The sequence below is a fragment of the Salvia hispanica genome, chromosome 5 (assembly GCF_029641045.1).
Source record: "Salvia hispanica isolate PSC_SH4W2 chromosome 5, Shi_PSC_v1, whole genome shotgun sequence".
NCBI classification, from domain to species: Eukaryota; Viridiplantae; Streptophyta; class Magnoliopsida; order Lamiales; family Lamiaceae; genus Salvia; species Salvia hispanica.
The window spans coordinates 12,744,846-12,767,311 of NC_142696.1; the positions used below are offsets into that span (position 1 = coordinate 12,744,846).

At 40.2% G+C, this 22,466-nt stretch overlaps 1 long non-coding RNA gene across 1 annotated transcript; it reads right to left on the reverse strand.

The window, feature by feature from the left end:
• Nucleotides 1–2,120: 2,120 nt before the first annotated feature.
• Nucleotides 2,121–3,904, reverse strand: LOC148926306 (uncharacterized). Its single transcript, XR_016130513.1, has 3 exons — nt 2,650–3,904; nt 2,472–2,539; nt 2,121–2,395 (listed from the first exon to the last, which is right to left on the reverse strand). It is a non-coding gene; the product is annotated as an uncharacterized LOC148926306 (long non-coding RNA).
• Nucleotides 3,905–22,466: the final 18,562 nt, after the last annotated feature.

Below are 22,466 nucleotides of genomic sequence, written 5' to 3' on the forward strand. Positions count from 1 at the left end.
CGTACTGATGCAGAATGGCAAGGTGATTGCGTACGCGTCACGCCAACTCAGGCCACATGAGCTAAATTACCCCACTCATGACCTTGAACTAGCAGCAGTGGTACATGCCTTAAAGATTTGGAGACATCACCTCTACGGAGTTCGATGTGAGATCTTCACGGACCACAAGGGCCTTAAGTACTTCTTCGAGCAGAAGGATTTAAACATGCGACAACGCAGATGGCTCGAATTAGTCAAGGATTATGACTGTGGTATAAATTACCACCCAGGCAAGGCCAATGTAGTGGCAGATGCCTTGAGCAGGAAGACTATGCCCCAAGTGGCCACCTTCCTCACACAGAATGAGGAGCTCATACGGGAATTTGCTAAGATGCGGCTGGAGGTAGTAAGAGCACCAGAGACGGTGGAAGGTAGGATCGCCCCTTTAGTGATTGAACCAGACTTAAGGGCCATAATTGTTGAGGCTCAAAGGAGTGATGAAGCATTAGAGAAAGTTCGTCTTAAAGTGAGGTCGGGAAAAGAGGTGAGTTATCATGAAGAAGCGGATGACGCCCTCACTTTTGAAGGGAGATTATGTGTACCCGATGACGAGGTTCTCAGAAATGAGATCATGAGCGAAGCGCATGAAACACCCTATACTGCCCACCCAGGAAGTACGAAAATGTATCAAGATATGAAGAAGCAGTTTCGGTGGGATGGCATGAAGAGGAGCATAGCGTCGTTTGTAGAAAGGTGCCTAGCATGTCAACAAGTGAAGGCTCTACATCAACGACCCTATGGGAAATTGCAACCCCTAGAAATCCCCGAGTGGGAATGGGAACACATTGCTATGGACTTCATGACAGGGTTGCCAAGGTCACAAAAGCGCGCACTTCGTGACAGGATTGTTATTTGGGTGATTATAGATCGCCTCACCAAAAGCGCGCACTTCGTGACAGGATTGTTATTTGGGTGATTATAGATCGCCTCACCAAAAGCGCGCACTTCGTACCAGTTCGTATTACTTACGAATCGAACAAGTTAGCTCAAATCTACGTGCAAGAGATCATACGATTACATGGAATACCGGTGACGATCACATCAGACCGTGATACGAAATTTACTTCTAGATTTGGATAAGCCTGCAGCAAGAGCTAGGCACCAGATTGAATTCAGTACGGCATTCCATCCACAGACTGATGGGCAGTCTGAGAGGACAATCCAGACCTTGGAAGATATGCTGAGAGCCGTAGTGCTCAACCGTGGAGGAAACTTGGAGCTAGTACTACCATTTATAGAGTTTGCTTACAACAACAGTTGTCAGCATCTATAAACATGGCCCCAAATGAAGCATTGTATGGAAAGAAATGTAGACCACCGCTTTACAGGAATGAAGTCGGAGAGAGAAAGATACTCGGACCGGATTCTGTAAAGGAAATGATAGAGATTGTCCGTCAGATCCGTGAGAGAATCAAGGAAGCTCAAGATAGGCAGAAGTCTTACGCGGATGCTCGCCGAACCAATCTGCAGTTCAAGGCGGGAGACAAAGTTTTGCTGAAAGTATCTCCGTCTAAAGGGATTACGAGATTCGGCGTCAAGGGCAAGCTAAGGCCACGTTTCATCGGACCCTACGAGATTCTAGAAGAAGTGGGTCCTGTGGCGTACGGATTGGCACTCCCACCGAGTTTCGGGAATGTACACAATGTCTTTCACGTATCACAATTGAGGAAATACGTGTTCGACCCGAAACACATAGTCCACCAAGAGGAAATGGTTTTGGAACCAGACTTAAGCTATGAAGAGAAGCCAGAGGAAATATTGGATAGGAAGGTCAAGGAACTGAGGAACAAATCTATTGTAACGGTGAAAGTTTTATGGAAACACCATGGTCACGAGGAAGCTACGTGGGAATTTGAAGACAAGATGAAGGAAAGGTACCCAGAGCTGTTTGAGTAACATAAGCAAAATTTCGGGACGAAATTTTTGCTAAGGTGGGTAGAATGTAATACCCGCTCTTTGTTACCTTTTCTTTAAGACTAATGTCAACCTAGAGAAATGTTTGTTGTTTTCAAATCAGAAATATTAGTCGATGGTCTTGCTTGGTTGCTAATTTGAAGAGTGTCGATCAAACTAAAACAGATTTTCGTATATACGTGTGAAATACAATAAACGTCAAGAAATAAAAATGATTTACACATGTGTTGACAAAAAAAAAAAAAAGAATTTAAGAATACAAATATACAAAGAGTTGGGCCTCGACTCTCGAACACGAGATTTCTTTCGGCCCAAAGACTTAGAGGGCAGCCCGAAGGCCCGTGCAGCCAGCCCGACTGCCTCGTCTCGATCCCAGGCCACATCCCCAATTTTTTTTAAAAAAAAACCCTTTTCCTTTATCTGCCATTAAACCTGCAAGAACCTACAAAACTAATAAATATTTTAGATTACTTTTCCCAACATCAAACCAAACAAGGAAGGAGGCATCCTTTCTTTACCAAAGGAGGTCTAAATGATCCCAAAATGGGAGGTACACTCCTACACAGCCAATGCACCAAACCGAGAGCTGTATGTGAAAACAAAAATTCTTAAAACTTAGGAGTACAAGGCTGCAAACCTGTGTACTAAGTAATAAATGAATGAAGGGACAACTGAGATAAAACATTTAGAATTTACCTCTCATTGCTGCCAAGAATTTGAGACTTGCCTCTTTTGGAGTGGCAACCTATCCTTTGACCGATACCTTGCTGATCAGCTAGCCCAAAACGTGTCCCTCCAGCTGCGCCAAATCAGCCCAAACCGAACAGCCACCTGCTTCCCCTGCACATCAAACAAAGTAACCTAATGAAGGTAGTACTTATGTTTCAAGAAAGAGACAAAGGAAGTAAACTAAAGGTGCCATCTGCAGCATGAAAACAAAGAGCTTTGACAGCCATTTAAGGCCTCACGAGTACACCACACTTCGCCTATATAAACCACCATAAACCGCCCCTGACTCCCTCCCCAGAAACCACAAATTCACTCACAATCAAGGAGTGCAGCAAGGAATCGGGAGGAGCAAGAAGGCGAGGAGGGGCAGCGGCAACACGGAGAAGCAGCCGTAAAACGAGAATCGCAAAGGAGAGGTATTCCATAGCCCACCCTCACCAATGCATCATGATAGCCAATCATAGATAATCAAGAACTTAGAACTATAGGTGCTCAAAAATCCAATGTGAACTTAGCAATATCGACTGATAGAACCCATACTTTGAGTAAGAATACAAACCAACACAGTAGGCCTCATGTACAAGTTTTGATATCAAAGTTTTCCCCAATTAAATTACTACCCAAGATGGTTTCAACATCACACAGTAAGATACACTAAGACTTCATCTTTGAAACATAGTATTGTTACAAGGAAATAAATGAGAGGAAAAAAACTTAGCTTTGGAGCAAGGAGTGATGGGAGAGCTGCCGGACGGCGAGCTGCGATGACGGCGGTAGAGAATTCGCCGGAGGGAGCCAGGAGAACGCCGGAGGCAGGGAGAAAGAGAGGCGATGCCTCCTTCCTGTCGGCGACTCCGCTAATAAAGATGAGGCGACGGCGGGCTGGTCTTCAAGGCGGGCCAAGCCGCGTCTACCTCAGCCGGAGACGTCGGCGACGGCGCTGAATCGCCGAGAACGAGCAAAGGATGAGCGGAGAGGGGAATTTCAGAGGCGCGGCGTAGCAGCCGAAGGAGGGAGAGATTAGAAGGGAAGAAGGAGAGAGAGAGTTGGAGCAGCGGCGACGGCGGAGCTCGCCGCGCGATAACGGCGACACAGGCGCGCCGTCGATCCAGAGCTGGAGCCGGCGACGAAGGGGGGGGAGATGCGCCGTCGTTCCTCTCCAAAGCAAGGATTAGGAATTGGGGTTTTTGATTTTGATTTTGGGGATTTTGTGTTTTGAGAGAGAGAGGCCGATAGTTTTGAGGGAGGAAGAAATTGGGCCTCTTTCATTTGGGCCTCTCCTTTTCTTCTTTTGGGCCTCTATAAATTAAATGCATGGGCTAAGGTTTTGTTAATTAATGGACCAATTCTTTAAATAATCTAAGGAGTTGGGCTAATAATTAAAATAAAATGGGAGTTTGCTCTAGCCTAATTAAATCATGAGCCCACCTATGTTGCTAAATCAAATAATTGAGGTTAAGTAATGGTCCGCTAAATTTTTTTCACGATGATAAATTTAATTCCCAGACTTTAGTATTAGCGCTCGAGTAATTTATGGTGCGAAATGATGAAAAGACCTCGAGTCTATTTTAGTACTCAGGGACTCTTTTTTATGAATTAAGGAAAAGGAATAAAATGATCACGCACTTAGGATGCATCCACGTTTAAGCTTAATTGATTTATCAAAGTCTAATTAAATATTATGCTATTTCCTAAAGGGGCGTCTACGAACGTCATCTAAGGCCAAGTTAAGGAAATTACGGAAAGAGCTTTAGCTTTTGAGGTGGGCATTTCTTTCAAAATGTGATTTCAGTATGAAAATGTGAATCTTTGCTCAAGTATGTTGTCATGCCATGTTTTGTTTTATGATTACCTATCTGCTTGGCTATGCCAAATCAAGTTAAATCGAATTCGGGTCCCAGTAGGGCCGCAAACCCTACTCGGACTAGTGTACACATAAGGGGACCGTGAGCTAACAAAAGGGGTTGGCCGGTCCAGTGACCGTCGTGGAATGTGGCCACATTCCCGGTTCACATCAGTTTCAGATATGGTATATCTATGTTATGTGATTGCGCAATCAAATCTTTACTAAAGGAAAAGTATTTTAGTGACTCGGGTCTTTTTAAGTAAAACCCCGTGATCACTCAACTCTGGCATTGACAATTAAAGATAAAACCATTTTTGGCAATGTGCCCACTGAGTATATCAAATACTCAGCCCTGCATGTTATTTTCAAATGTGCAGGTTGAACGTGTACGAGGAGGCGAAGGTGTTGGGACAAGACTTTTAAATAAGTAGTTAGGTAACCCAAAGTAGCATGTCTTCATACGTGCTATTTTGTCTTGGACTCTTCCGCTGCAAATCTAGAATTAAGTGCTAGAAAGCTATGAACTTAGTCTTGATACTCTGAACACGTTTTGACTATGAACCCATATGCCTTTGATACTATTGATTTAAGTGATTTCATCCTTTTATTGTTGTCCCTTGATTATTGAGAATTTTTAGTCGCGAAATAGCTACGCTCACTAGCACTAGGGAGTTGTGGTCGTGACAATAATATCATCAAAAAATTTAAAATTATAAATATCACAAGTCAATGAAATTAAAATGTAATTTAAAAAATTAAATTACATATCTTATATGCTAACTATTAAGTATTAATTAAATTATAGTTAAGAAATTAAATTACATTTAATTATAATAAAAATATAATTTATTAATTTTTGAAAATAAATCCGATAATTCGGGTATACCCGATCGGATATCGGGTAACCCCATTTTTGGCAGTGGACCCCATATTCCACTAACTCATACCTACTCATTATAAAACTAATATATAAAAGTAGGACCCACAATCCACTAACTTTTTCAACTCACTTTCCATTACATTTCTTAAAACCCGTGCCGGGTCAAAGTGGGACAAATTTTGGTGGACGGAGGTAGTAACTAGTATCACACCCGTGCGCTGCACGGCCAATTTTATTTTCTTTACACTTATTTTATACTGTGAAATAATTTTATGAAATGATAAAAGAAATATGATAGTACGAAATCTAAAATCATAAATATATAAATTTAAAAATTTATTAGTTTATTTCTATGTGATGGGGAGTGTAAAAAATGATACAATCAACCAATTTTCAACACAAAAATGTTCACAAATATATTGATTGGTGAATTGGCAAAAAATTACTTGCATATTGCTATTAATATAATAATAGTCTAAATTGGTATAGTTATATATGTTTTATGAATAGTCAACATTTACATGTCATTACACTAATAAAATTTAAAGTTTACTAAAAGATATACAGAGTGTATTGATATATGAATTGGAATACCAAAGATGTACTAATGCAACTAATAATTACATATATATTTTTTAAAAATTTTGGTGAGCAGAGAAAATAACATTTTATATTTATATGAATGTCATTGTATATTAGTATTTTCATTTAATAGTTATAAATACAATATTAAAATTTAAAGGCAGTTTAGTATAATAACCAAAATTTACAGCTAAAAAAACTTTAATCAACCTCAACATGGCTATCATTTGTGCATTTAATGCAGGAGATTGTGTGGCCGATTAGTTTGCCTCCATTTCCAGAGAATTATTCCTCCTTTCCAACGATATACCATAATTCGTCCCATGTATTACGCTCCCTCCAAGTCAATGAAATCAATCCCATCATTTCCATTAATACAACACATACAAAGTAGTGAATTATTAATAACTAGTATCACACCCGTGCGATGCACGACCAATTTTATTTTCTTTACACTTATTTTATACTGTGAAATAATTTTATGAAATGATAAAAGAAATATGATAGTACGAAATCTAAAATCATAAATATATAAATTTAAAAATTTATTAGTTTATTTCTATGTGATGGAGAGTGTAAAAAATGATACAATCAACCAATTTTCAACAAAAAAATGTTCACTAATATATTGATTGGTGAATTGGCAAAAAAAATACTTGCATATTGCTAGTAATATTATAATAGTCTAAATTAGTATAGTTATATATGTTTTATGAATAGTCAACATTTACATGCCTATACATTAAAAAAAAATTAAAGTTTACTAAAAGATATACAAAAAGATATATAGAGTGTATTGATATATGAATTGGAATACCAAAGATGTACTAATGCAACTAATAATTACATATATATTTTTTTAAAATTTTGGTGAGCAGAGAAAATAACATTTTATATTTACATGAATGTCATTGTATATTAGTATTTTCGTTTAATAGTTATAAATACAATATTAAAATTCAAAGGCAGTTTAGTATAATAACCGTAATTTACAGCTAAAAAAACTTTAATCAACCTCAACATGGCTATCATTTGTGCATTTAATGCAGGAGATTGTGTGGCCGATTTGTTTGCTTCCATTTTCAGAGAATTATTCCTCCTTTCCAACGATATACCACAATTTGTCTCATGGATTACGCTCCCTCCAAGTCAATGAAATTAATCCCATCATTTCCATTAATACAACACATAAAATGTTGTGAATTATTAATACTTCCACCAAAATTTTTCCCATTTTTCCATTTCCGTCCGTCCCCCAAAATTTTTCTCATTTCACTTTTACCCTTTTTGGCAGTGGACCCCATATTCCAATAACTCATACCTACTCATTATAAAACTAATATATAAAAGTAGGACCCACAATCCACTAACTTTTTCAACTCACTTTCCATTACATTTCTTAAAACCCGTGCCGGGTCAAAGTGGGACAAATTTTGGTGGACGGGGGTAGTGTAGTAACTAGTAGGCCTGTCAAATTGGGTACCCGCGGATACCCGATCCAAAATTTTCGGGTACGCGATCCCGAAATTCCCGAAATCCAATACCCGACCCGAACTTTATTTCGGGTACCCGAATACCCGACTCGGGTATCCAGTCCCAAAAAATCGGGTATCCAGTCCCAATTGTGATTTTGATTTTTTTTCCTTCAATTAACTATAAACTTTTAGAATTTATTTAATATTATTTAACTCAAATTTAATACAAAGTTGAAGTACTAATATTCAAGTAAAAATAACTACAAACTTTGAAAATTACAAAATTATTATAGTAGATCGAATTTAAGAGAAAATAACTACAAACATTTAGGAATACAAAATTCTTGTAGTAGTTCGAATTTAAAAGAAAATAACTACAAACTTTGAAAAATACAAAATTCATAACTTATAGTACATATTAACATCTTTCATCCATCTACAATAAGTCAATAACCGTCTAAATTAATAAGTTCAAACAATTCATAAATTCATAAGTTCAAATATTCATCCTTTATAAATTTCAAAATTAAATAATTCATAAGAATCAAGATCTAACAATAATATCATCAAAAAATTCAAAATTATAAATATCACAAGTCAATGAAATTAAAATGTAATTTAAAAAATTAAATTACATATCTTATATGCTAACTATTAAGTATTAATTAAATTATAGTTAAGAAATTAAATTACATTTAATTATAATAAAAATATAATTTATTAATTTTCGAAAATAAATCCGATAATTCGGGTATACCCGATCGGATATCGGGTAACCCCATTTTTGGCAGTGGACCCCATATTCCGCTAACTCATACCTACTCATTATAAAACTAATATATAAAAGTAGGACCCACAATCCACTAACTTTTTCAACACACTTTCCATTACATTTCTTAAAACCCGTGCCGGGTCAAAGTGGGACAAATTTTGGTGGACGGGGGTAGTGTAGTAACTAGTAGGCCTGTCAAATTGGGTACCCGTGGATACCCGATCCGAAATTTTCTGGTACCCTATCCCGAAATTCCCGAAATCCAATACCCGACCCGAACTTTATTTGGGGTACCCAGATACCCGACTCGGGTATCCAGTCCCAAAAAATCGGGTATCCAGTCCCAATTGTGATTTTGATTTTTTTTCTTCAATTAACTATAAACTTTTAGAATTTATTTAATATTATTTAACTCAAATTTAATACAAAGTTGAAGTACTAATATTCAAGTAAAAATAACTACAAACTTTGAAAAATACAAAATTATTATAGTAGATCGAATTTAAGAGAAAATAATTACAAACTTTTAGGAATACAAAATTCTTGTAGTAGTTCGAATTTAAAAGAAAATAACTACAAACTTTGAAAAATACAAAATTCATAACTTATAGTACATATTAACATCTTTCATCCATCTACAATAAGTCAATAACCGTCTAAATTAATAAGTTCAAACAATTCATAAATTCATAAGTTCAAATATTCATCCTTTATAAATTTCAAAATTAAATAATTCATAAGAATCAAGATCTAACAATAATATCATCAAAAAATTTAAAATTATAAATATCACAAGTCAATGAAATTAAAATGTAATTTAAAAAATTAAATTACATATCTTATATGCTAACTATTAAGTATTAATTAAATTATAGTTAAGAAATTAAATTACATTTAATTATAATAAAAATATAATTTATTAATTTTTGAAAATAAATCCGATAATTCGGGTATACCCGATCGGATATCGGGTAACCCCATTTTTGGCAGTGGACCCCATATTCCACTAACTCATACCTACTCATTATAAAACTAATATATAAAAGTAGGACCCACAATCCACTAACTTTTTCAACTCACTTTCCATTACATTTCTTAAAACCCGTGCCGGGTCAAAGTGGGACAAATTTTGGTGGACGGAGGTAGTAACTAGTATCACACCCGTGCGCTGCACGGCCAATTTTATTTTCTTTACACTTATTTTATACTGTGAAATAATTTTATGAAATGATAAAAGAAATATGATAGTACGAAATCTAAAATCATAAATATATAAATTTAAAAATTTATTAGTTTATTTCTATGTGATGGGGAGTGTAAAAAATGATACAATCAACCAATTTTCTGTCACGTCCACAACTCCCTAGTGCTAGTGAGCGTAGCTATTTCGCGACTAAACAATTCTCAATAATCAAGGGACAACATGAAAAGGGTGAAACCACTTAAAGCAATAGTCTCAAAGGCTTATGGGTGGATAGTCAAAATGAATTCAGCGTATCAATACTAAGTTCATAACTTGCTAGAACATAACTCTAGATTGCAGCGGAAGAGTCCAAGAGAAAATAGCACGTATGAAGACATGCTACTTTGGGTTACCTAACTACTTATTTAGAAGTCTTGTCCCAACACCTTCGCCTCCTCGTACGCGTTCAACCTGCACATTTGAAAATAACATGCAGGGCTGAGTATTTGATATACTCAGTGGGCACATTGCCAAAAATAGTTCTATCTTTAATTGTCAATGCCACAGTTGAGTGATCACGGGGTTTTACTTAAAAGACCCGAGTCACTAAAATACTTTTCCTTTAGTAAAGATTTGATTGCGCAATCACATAACATAGATATACCATATCTGAAACTGATGTGAACCGGGAATGTGGCCACATTCCACGACGGTCACTGGACCGGTCAACCCCTTTTGTTAGCTCACGGTCCCCTTATGTGTACACTAGTCCGAGTAGGGTTTGCGGCCCTACTGGGACCCGAATTCGATTTAACTTGAATTGGCATAGCCAAGCAGATAGGTAATCATAAAACAAAACATGGCATGACAACATACTTGAGCAAAGAATCACATTTTCATACTAAAAACACGTTTTAAAAGAATGCCCACCTCAAAAGCTAAAGCTCCTTCCGAAATTTCCTTAACTTGGTCTTAGATGACGTTCGAAGACGTCCCTTTAGGAAATAAAATGATACTTAATTAGATTTTGAGATATCCGTTAAGCTTAAACATGGATGCATCCTAAGTGCGTGATCATTTTATTCTTCCTTTAAATTTTCTAGAAGAGTTCTAGAATTCTTGAATATTAATTAAATCAGTAGATTTAATTAAATTAGAAAAATTATTCGCTTAACTTGAGGGTGTTACCTCCTAAGCCATTCATTTAAGTACTAAGAAAAATTTAGGCTCGAGGTCTATTCATCGTTAGTGTATCATAATTAATCATTTGGGCACCCATACTAAAATCCGGGACAATTAGACTTATTCTCGTGGAAAATAATTGGCGGACTATAAATTATTTAATCCATAACATAGGAAGGCCCATGATTTAATTAGGTTCCTAATACTTACTTCAATTTAATTAGTGGCCCAACCATATATTTAATTGTTCAAGGCCCAAAACAAAATAAAGGGGAAAAAGCCCAAATACTACTCTCCTCACTTCCATCGTCCCCTCTCTCATTCAACAGCTCACAACAAATCCCCAATTTGAAAAAAAAGAAATCCCTAGATCGGAGGAGAAACAGCGGCGCTTCTCCCTTCGCCGTCCGTCGGTCACCACCGCTGCTCCGCGACTAGCCGCCGCCTCTGATCTTCGTCGCTGGTGTCGCTCCGTCGGAGAAGGAGAGGAAGCATCGCCTCTCTCTCTCTGTGCACCCACAGCTCCGCTCCACCAGCGCCGCCGGCCCTCCGTCGAGCTGCGGTTCCCCTCACCGCTATCGTAGCCATCGTCGTCTGGGTACGCCGCCGAGGCAGCCACAGCCACGGCGATTCGACGCTGGGATCGGGGTTCTGCAAATGGCCATCCTGCCGTTGCTTGTGCGCGCGATACCGTCTTCACCTCAGGAGCTTGAGCTTGCCGTGGAGTCCCCGCGGCTGCCCTCATGGCCTCGCCGTCGCCGGCGGTCTCCGAGGCAACTCCTCGGCCTTAGCTAAGTTCTTTTAATTGCTTTCATTTCTTTAAGGAATTTGTATACACGTAATGGTTTCTATGTTTTGAGTGTTGAACACTTCTTGGCTACTAAGTTTGAGACAGAAGACAGCAGCATATTGTTTCTCTTATTTCATTATGAAGTAAAGCTCTAAACATGTCTGTGCTTGGTTTATTTCTACTGATTTACTTGGAAATAAATGCTATTTGCGGTTTTTAAGTTGTGGTGCCTCTATATGATGATATGGGAAATTATATGGGAGAAAGATGGAGGTGTACTACCTCTTGCAGTGGCTATCGACTCCTTTTTCCTCTGCTCCTAGAACTCACAGCTTGCCCACTTGCTCTTTGGTTCCTATGGAGAGTAGGAACTCCCTCTGATGCAAGAGCTCTCTCTGCAGAAACCTTACTCTCTCACTAACTCTCTACTCCCTTTCTCTATTGCTGGTTGGAAAGTTGTGTAAAGAGATGAGGTTAAGGGGAGGCACATATATATGTAGGAGTCTTGAAAATGTGGGATCTGTAGGATGGATAATGTGCAGGAGTGTATCTGCTATTTTGAGCTATGTGTTGGCTTCTCTTTCAAAATCTACTTGAGCCTCTATTGTTCATATTGCGTATGGAGTCCTGCCTCCATTATGGTTGATTGGCAGCTTGTGTGAGGTTTTACATAATGTGGTTATACTTGTGAGGAATTAATTTTTGGCTGTTATACTACCTTGTTCCCTTCTTGCAGAGGGTCCCCTTTTTTACTATAATCCTGCAGCAAGTTATACTTGAGGATTGGCTATATTTGAGTACCTAGTACTCGGCCATTAATCCTCTCTGTTTGCTTGTGGCTGGACTTGTTTGCTTGAAGCTGGACTTACCCCTTTTTGGCAGTCTTTGGTCTCTTATCAAAAGAGATGTTGTCCCATTTCTTTAATTAGTAGCACTTAATTCCTTTTGTTTCTTAGTAGCTTAAGCTAGTCTCTTTATTGCAGGATGGGGAGGGGGCTTGAGCTGCCAAGCGGCTGTTCGAGATGTCTTGATGCCTCGGCCCGACGGTTGATCGGATGGGGCCGCGACTTCCAGCCCGGAAGGAGAGACCGATTCCATTTGATTAATGCACGTTTTATCTTCCCTTTTCTTGTTTCCTTTATTTGAGGATTTGATCCATGTAACATATTTATTATTAATTTTTGTTCACTGAAATAAGCCTTGTTCTATGTATTGAAGTGTTTTGATGGTTAGTTGTTCTCTTATTGAAAAAGAAAACTACACGAAAAGAGAGGACGTTACATTTCTAGTTCCATATTAATATATCGAAAGCAAACTAATGGTGCGGGTATTACATTCTACCCTCCTTAACGAAAATTTCGTCCCGAAATTTGCTTATGTCACTTAAAAAGTTCTGGGTACTTTTCCTTCATTTTGTCTTCCAATTCCCACGTAGCTTCCTCGTGACCATGATGCTTCCATAAAACTTCCACTGTTACAATGGACTTATTCCTCAATTCCTTGACCTTCCTATCCAAGATTGCATCTGGCTTCTCTTCATAGCTTAAGTCTGGTTCCAAAACCATCTCCTCTTGGTGGACTATGTGTTTTGGGTCGAACACATATTTCCTCAATTGAGATACGTGAAAAACATTGTGCACGTTCCCGAAACTCGGCGGGAGTGCCAATCTGTACGCCACAGAACCGACTTCTTCTAGAATCTCGTAGGGTCCGATGAAACGTGGTCTTAGCTTGCCCTTGACGCCGAATCTCGAAATCCCTTTAGACGGAGATACCTTTAGAAAAAACTTTGTCTCCCGCCTTGAACTGCAGGCCGGTTCGGCGAGCATCCGCGTAAGACTTCTGCCTGTCTTGAGCTTCCTTGATTCTCTCACGGATCTGGCGGACGATCTCTATCATTTCCTCTACAGAATCTGGTCCAAGCGTCTTTCTCTCACCGACCTCATCCCAATAAAGTGGTGATCTACATTTCCTCCCATACAGTGCTTTATATGGGGCCATGTTTATAGTCGCCTGATAACTGTTATTGTAAGCAAACTCTATAAGTGGCAATACTGGCTCCCATTTTCCTCCGCGGTCGAGCACTACGGCCCTCAACATATCTTCTAAGGTTTGGATTGTCCTCTCAGACTGCCCATCAGTCTGTGGATGGAATGCCGTACTGAAATTCAACCTGGTGCCTAGCTCTTGCTGCAGGCTTATCCAAAACATAGAAGTAAATTTCGGGTCACGGTCTGATGTGATCATCACCGGTATTCCATGTAACCGTATGATCTCTTGCACATAGATCTGAGCTAACTTGTCCGATCCGTAAGTGATACGAACTGGTACAAAGTGGGCGCTCTTGGTGAGGCGATCTATAATCACCCAAATAGTTGTATTTCCCCGTTGGGACTTTGGCAATCCTGTCACGAAATCCATTGCAATGTGCTCCCATTTCCACTCGGGAATTTCCAGGGGTTGCAATTTCCCATAGGGTCGTTGATGTAGAGCCTTCACTTGTTGACATGCTAGGCACCTTTCTACAAACGACGCTATGCTCCTCTTCATGCCATCCCACCAAAAATGCTTCTTCATATCTTGATACATTTTCGTACCTCCTGGGTGGGTGGTGTAGGGTGTCTCATGTGCTTCACTCATGATCTCATTTCTGAGAGCCTCGTCATTGGGCACACATAATCTTCCTTCAAAAGTGAGGGCGTTATCCGCTTCTTCGCGGTAACCCACCTCTTTTCTCGTCCTCACTTTAAGTCGAATTTTCTCTAATGCTTCATCACTCCTCTGAGCCTCAACAATTCTGGCTCTTAAGTCTGGCTCAATCACTAGAGTGGCGATTCTACTTTCCACCGTCTCTGGTGCTCTTACTACCTCCAATCACATCTTAGCGAATTCCCGTATGAGTTCCTCATTTTGTGTAAGGAAGGTGGCCACTTGGGGTGTAGTTTTCTTGCTCAAGGCATCTGCCACTACATTCGCCTTGCCTGGGTGGTAATTTATACCACAGTCATAATCCTTGACTAATTCGAGCCATCTGCGTTGTCGCATATTTAAATCCTTCTGCTCGAAAAAAGTACTTAAGGCTCTTGTGGTCCGTGAAGATCTCACATCGAACTCCGTAGAGGTGATGTCTCCAAATCTTCAAGGCATGTACCACTGCCGCTAGTTCCAGATCATGAATGGGGTAGTTTAACTCGTGCGACCTGAGTTGGCGTGACGCGTACGCAATCACCTTGCCATTCTGCATCAGTACGCATCCGAGTCCGGTCTTTGATGCATCGGTGTACACCACATAGTCTGCTCCTGGTGCTGGCACGGCTAAGACTGGTGCGGTGGTCAATTTTTCTTTTAACAACTGGAAGCTTGCCTCACACTCCGGCGTCCAATTGACCTTAGCTCCTTTCTTGAGCTGTTGAGTCATTGGTCTGGCTATTTTAGAAAATCCTTCAATAAACCTTCGATAATATCCAGCCAAACCTAAGAAACTTCGAATCTCATTATGTGTTGTTGGTGACTGCCAACGTTGTACTGCTTCCACCTTTGTAGGGTCTACTCGGATCCCTTCTGCCGTTACTATATGTCCAAGGAAATTCACCTCGTTAAGCCAGAACTCACACTTGCTAAACTTAGCATAGAGCTTTTCGGCTCTCAACGTCTCTAAGGTGGTTCTCAGATGTTCCTCGTGTTCATTCTCGTTCTTCGAATAGATAAGTACATCATCTATAAAGACTAGGACGAACTTGTCCAAGTATGGGTGGAACACGCGGTTCATTAGGTCCATGAACACCGCCGGAGCATTTGTAAGCCCAAAAGGCATTACAGTGAATTCGTAATGGCCATATCTGGTGCGGAACGCCGTCTTGGGTACATCGTCATGTCGGACCTTCAGTTGGTGATAGCCTGATCTCAAGTCCATTTTTGAGAATACACCGGCCCCTCGAAGTTGGTCAAAAAGGTCATCAATCCTCGGTAGAGGATACTTGTTCTTGAGCGTCAGCTTGTTCAACTCTCGGTAGTCGATACACATTCTCAGTGTTCCGTCCTTCTTCTTTACGAAGAGCACTGGTGCGCCCCATGGTGACACACTGGGTCGGATGAAGCCTAGGTCTAGTAGTTCCTGTAACTGTATCTTGAGTTCTTCTAACTCTTTAGACGCCATTCTGTATGGTGCCTTCGATACTGGGGCCGATCCTGGTTTGAGATCGATTGTGAATTCTAATTGCCTGTCTGGCGGCAATCCAGGTAGTGCGTCTGGGAAGACATCTGGAAATTCTCGTACCACTGCTACATCTTCAATCTTACGGTCCTCTTTCTCTTCCCCATTCAGGTAAACGAGGTATGCAGGGTATCCTTTCCTTATCATAGTGGTTGCTTGTAGTGCAGAAATTATGGACTTTCGTCGCCTCATGGAGATTCCGTGGAAGATTGTGGGTTCCTTTCCTGGGTATTGCAGCGAGATCTGCATTTCCCTACAAAGAATGGTAGCGTAGTTTTCGGCTAACCAATCCATTCCCAATATGATGTCGACGCTCCACATCAACATTACAAGCAAATTATGAGCCACTAACTTAAGGTTTCCCATAGTGAACTCTACGTTTGAGCAAGTTCGTGTGATGTCTATAAGGCGTCCTACGGGTGAGGACACCCTCATCTTATGTTCGATTGCATCAGTAGGTAGTTCTAAAGTATCCACGCAAGGTGCTGATATGAACGAGTGTGATGCACCAGTATCAAACAAAATGGCAATAGGTATGTTGAGGAGAGTTCCCATACCTGCCAGATTGCCCTGCTCCTGGTTCCCTTGCTCCATCTTAGGCTGCTTCTGTCTCAGTGCAAAAGCTCTGGCCTGAGTGGGAAGCCTCTGCCGTAACTGCCGCTGGTGTTGTGGAACTTGGGGTAGGGCCGCTTTTCCTTTCGGCTCAGCTTGAAGTGCCCGCAGTTGCGGACGCTGCCCCTGATAGTTCTGTCTCCCTCTTACTCCAGCATTCTTATCCGGGCATTCTCTAGAGAAATGTCCACCCTTGCCACAGTATTCTTGTTCAAGCATCCCCTGGAAAAATGTGCTTCTGCCATGATTAAAGCACCTATATGTCCTAACTCTGTACTCCCCGTGGTGGTTTATTGACCACTTAGCACAGGGAGCGGCCTTAGGTCGGTACTCAACCCTCTTATTGAGATCGGTTTGTCTACCCCATTCTGCGGTGGTTTTGGGGCAAGCTATTGCTTCTTACTCTCATTTGAAGTTCGTTTTCCATTTTCTCGATCGTTCCTTCCTTTCGTTGATTTTATTTCGCCACACTTCAGACGATTTTCCTCTTGTCGAAGACATCCATTCACTAAAATGTAATCTATGACAGTGCTCATATTTTGACTAGATTTCGTTTCCTAACGATGATCTTGATCTCCATTTCTTGTGTCTCTCTTAGTTCACTTCGTTATTTGCCCGCCAATCACTGAATTGCTTAGTTAAATAAGTCTTGCGCGACGAAGAGTCATTAGGTCTTTACGTATATAAGACTCATTTACAGTTCTCTTTTTGTGTCCTATTACCTGCGTAAATAGCGTAACATTCCATCCCTTAGTAGCTCGTTACAGGTGGCACACAGGTGCGAATAGTCAACTTTTCATGTTGTTATTTATACCGTCGCTTCTGGTTGGCGTATTGCTTCTGCATGTATGTCGGTCATCTGTATCTATACGGAAATAAGGTTATGCCTTCCATGAGAGTCTTGTATTAAGAACTCGACGATTTATCGATCAGTCTTAACTTGGATAGGATCTGAAATTGCGTAGAAGAAGCATGGTTGAAAATTTCTTTAATCAAGCTGCGACAATTTATTTTGAAGGCAAACACTGAGGTCAATTGAACTTATCATGACCAATCAGAGAACTACGTGGTTCGAATGGTCTTAGGTAAACCCATGAGATTGTGAACTCACTTCTGATGGAAGCTTGGAATAACATGAGATGGATCATGAAAATAGGATGAAGTTGAATTATCTCTCAATTTCAATAGTAGGCTACCATATAGGATATTTCAATTGTCGGCTCAAATTGAAAAGATCTGAACATTAAGGATGATGGTTTCAACATGTCAAAGCCCGAGTTTATCAGTCATGGAAGAGTTTAGAAATACAGGCAATTGCCACGAATCCATGTTTATCATGGTTTAACGACATCCTAATGTGATATTGTGGAATCAAGTCAATGGGTTCGCAAGTTTGGTTAGAGGCAACCAAGGTGAAAGAAACTTTTTGGAACGATCAAATAGGTCCAATACATCGAGGGATATGCAATACACTAGCCTTAACTCAGTGTTTCAGAAAGAAATCATGAGCTAGAAACAATGCATGTAGTGGAACTGGGCAAAACAAATTCACCCATATAAGAACGAAATAGTCACAATATGGTTGCCAAATAAGGAGGTGAACAAAAGTTCCACTTTTTGTGCCATTCCCTGAGGAGAAATGTCTGAACAATAAGCAACTTAAGGATGAAGTTATATCGTGAGAGTTAAAGAAACCAAGATATTGATCTTATAAATGATGGGGCGTAGGAGACAACAACCAACAAAGATAATTGAGAACATATGAGTTCTTCTGAATTTTGGATTTGAAAGTGAGTCACCACTTTCATAGGAGAGGAAAAAGTGAGGCATTACTTGCATAAATGCGAGTCAATCTGGAGTCTAAAGTAGACGAGGGCATTTTCATTAAGGAGGTTCATAGAAAGAAATCGATTGGAATCCAAGTAAGTACTGTTGATCATAATCATCTGTTCCAGTTATGTGACACTCCCTTGTTTGCTCTTTCGGAGCTCGGACATGATCAGGGCGTTATAGGAAACCATACATTCCAAGCTAGGATTCCTGGTGTTACTACTAATAACTGTCGTTGAAGGTCATATTTTCATAATGTTCTCGATAAGTCAGGACGGTCATTCTCGTAAAACATTGCACTCTCCATCGTGCTTCACAGCGTGCTATAAGCATTGCTTCTAGATCGCGTAGCCTCCTTGACTTGCTACGCAAGACTGGATCACTTAATTAGATCGTAGGTACGATATCTTTTCGTGTAAGGATACACCTCCTTTACTGGATCGAGGGTACGCTCATTTCGGTTATGATTGAGTTCATGAAGACAAAAGGAACTTCATGTTGTTCTCATCATTTAAAACGTTCAACAGACGCCCATGTGCCGTAGGTAGTTTCTCGTATCTCGTGTGATCGTTACCATCTAAGAATAGATGGGTTATTTATAAATTGTTAAGTTCATTATTGTACATTTGGAATTGTTCCAATTACAACATCATGGATCGTGGTCTCGTCAAGACATAGGGTAGAGGAAAAGGTGTGGGTTCCCCTTTAAGACCCATTCACCTATATTTCCTCATTTTGAAAACAAAACTAGGGTTTTTCCCTAACTTGCATATACTTGTTCGTTTTATCGCTTAGGAAAGCGGAAAGGAAGTCATCAACTTATATCACTGTTCAAGAGCGTTCAGCCTAAAGTACTTCTTAGGCATACTATGTCCGCATGCATTAGTCATTTCGTAACTTTCTAAAAGTTCTTAATCTATCATCATACTTCACATAATCGAGCATGCGTAATTAATAATACTTTAGCATTTGTCTCAAGACATCCTTATGCCTAACATTTTAAACTTGAAATTCCATAGTTCATAGGAAAATTGAAATTTACATGCTTTTCCTTGAAAACCTTGAATGTTTTCACAACATCTTCAGAAAGAAATCATTTTTCCTCTTATCAAGTTCTTTCATGAATAACTGAAAATTTTCTGGTAAGAACTTCTTTCTTACCTCATTGCTGCAGTTGAACGTGACGAGTCGAGGTGTTGGGTCCCTTTAAGCTTTCCATTTTAGTACTATTCTAGTCTAGTACTATCATTCTAGACTAAGGCTTGAAAAGAAGGTTCTTGGGTCCAGAGCGAAAGAACGTTGCTCTGATACCACTCTGTCACGTCCACAACTCCCTAGTGCTAGTGAGCGTAGCTATTTCGCGACTAAACAATTCTCAATAATCAAGGGACAACATGAAAAGGGTGAAACCACTTAAAGCAATAGTCTCAAAGGCTTATGGGTGGATAGTCAAAATGAATTCAGCGTATCAATACTAAGTTCATAACTTGCTAGAACATAACTCTAGATTGCAGCGGAAGAGTCCAAGACAAAATAGCACGTATGAAGACATGCTACTTTGGGTTACCTAACTACTTATTTAGAAGTCTTGTCCCAACACCTTCGCCTCCTCGTACACGTTCAACCTGCACATTTGAAAATAACATGCAGGGCTGAGTATTTGATATACTCAGTGGGCACATTGCCAAAAATAGTTCTATCTTTAATTGTCAATGCCACAGTTGAGTGATCACGGGGTTTTACTTAAAAGACCCGAGTCACTAAAATACTTTTCCTTTAGTAAAGATTTGATTGCGCAATCACATAACATAGATATACCATATCTGAAACTGATGTGAACCGGGAATGTGGCCACATTCCACGACGGTCACTGGACCGGTCAACCCCTTTTGTTAGCTCACGGTCCCCTTATGTGTACACTAGTCCGAGTAGGGTTTGCGGCCCTACTGGGACCCGAATTCGATTTAACTTGAATTGGCATAGCCAAGCAGATAGGTAATCATAAAACAAAACATGGCATGACAACATACTTGAGCAAAGAATCACATTTTCATACTAAAAACACGTTTTAAAAGAATGCCCACCTCAAAAGCTAAAGCTCCTTCCGAAATTTCCTTAACTTGGTCTTAGATGACGTTCGAAGACGTCCCTTTAGGAAATAAAATGATACTTAATTAGATTTTGAGATATCCGTTAAGCTTAAACATGGATGCATCCTAAGTGCGTGATCATTTTATTCTTCCTTTAAATTTTCTAGAAGAGTTCTAGAATTCTTGAATATTAATTAAATCAGTAGATTTAATTAAATTAGAAAAATTATTCGCTTAACTTGAGGGTGTTACCTCCTAAGCCATTCATTTAAGTACTAAGAAAAATTTAGGCTCGAGGTCTATTCATCGTTAGTGTATCATAATTAATCATTTGGGCACCCATACTAAAATCCGGGACAATTAGACTTATCCTCGTGGAAAATAATTGGCGGACTATAAATTATTTAATCCATAACATAGGAAGGCCCATGATTTAATTAGGTTCCTAATACTTACTTCAATTTAATTAGTGGCCCAACCATATATTTAATTGTTCAAGGCCCAAAACAAAATAAAGGGGAAAAAGCCCAAATACTACTCTCCTCACTTCCATCGTCCCCTCTCTCATTCAACAGCTCACAACAAATCCCCAATTTGAAAAAAAAGAAATCCCTAGATCGGAGGAGAAACAGCGGCGCTTCTCCCTTCGCCGTCCGTCGGTCACCACCGCTGCTCCGCGACTAGCCGCCGCCTCTGATCTTCGTCGCTGGTGTCGCTCCGTCGGAGAAGGAGAGGAAGCATCGCCTCTCTCTCTCTGTGCACCCACAGCTCCGCTCCACCAGCGCCGCTGGCCCTCCGTCGAGCTGCGGTTCCCCTCACCGCTATCGCAGCCATCGTCGTCTGGGTACGCCGCCGAGGCAGCCACAGCCACGGCGATTCGACGCTGGGATCGGGGTTCTGCAAATGGCCATCCTGCCGTTGCTTGTGCGCGCGATACCGTCTTCACCTCAGGAGCTTGAGCTTGCCGTGGAGTCCCCGCGGCTGCCCTCATGGCCTCGCCGTCGCCGGCAGTCTCCGAGGCAGCTCCTCGGCCTTAGCTAAGTTCTTTTAATTGCTTTCATTTCTTTAAGGAATTTGTATACACGTAATGGTTTCTATGTTTTGAGTGTTGAACACTTCTTGGCTACTAAGTTTGAGACAGAAGACAGCAGCATATTGTTTCTCTTATTTCATTATGAAGTAAAGCTCTAAACATGTCTGTGCTTGGTTTATTTCTATTGATTTACTTGGAAATAAATGCTATTTGCGGTTTTTAAGTTGTGGTGCCTCTATATGATGATATGGGAAATTATATGGGAGAAAGATGGAGGTGTACTACCTCTTGCAGTGGCTATCGACTCCTTTTTCCTCTGCTCCTAGAACTCACAGCTTGCCCACTTGCTCTCTGGTTCCTATGGAGAGTAGGAACTCCCTCTGATGCAAGAGCTCTCTCTGCAGAAACCTTACTCTCTCACTAACTCTCTACTCCCTTTCTCTATTGCTGGTTGGAAAGTTGTGTAAAGAGATGAGGTTAAGGGGAGGCACATATATATGTAGGAGTCTTGAAAATGTGGGATCTGTAGGATGGATAATGTGCAGGAGTGTATCTGCTATTTTGAGCTATGTGTTGGCTTCTCTTTCAAAGTCTACTTGAGCCTCTATTGTTCATATTGCGTATGGAGTCCTGCCTCCATTATGGTTGATTGGCAGCTTGTGTGAGGTTGTACATAATGTGGTTATACTTGTGAGGAATTAATTTTTGGCTGTTATACTACCTTGTTCCCTTCTTGCAGAGGGTCCCCTTTTTGACTATAATCCTGCAGCAAGTTATACTTGAGGATTGGCTATATTTGAGTACCTAGTACTCGGCCATTAATCCTCTCTGTTTGCTTGTGGCTGGACTTGTTTGCTTGAAGCTGGACTTACCCCTTTTTGGCAGTCTTTGGTCTCTTATCAAAAGAGATGTTGTCCCATTTCTTTAATTAGTAGCACTTAATTCCTTTTGTTTCTTAGTAGCTTAAGCTAGTCTCTTTATTGCAGGATGGGGAGGGGGCTTGAGCTGCCAAGCGGCTGTTCGAGATGTCTTGATGCCTCGGCCCGACGGTTGATCGGATGGGGCCGTGACTTCCAGCCCGGAAGGAGAGACCGATTCCATTTGATTAATGCACGTTTTATCTTCCCTTTTCTTGTTTCCTTTATTTGAGGATTTGATCCATGTAACATATTTATTATTAATTTTTGTTCACTGAAATAAGCCTTGTTCTATGTATTGAAGTGTTTTGATGGTTAGTTGTTCTCTTATTGAAAAAGAAAACTACACGAAAAGAGAGGACGTTACATTTCTAGTTCC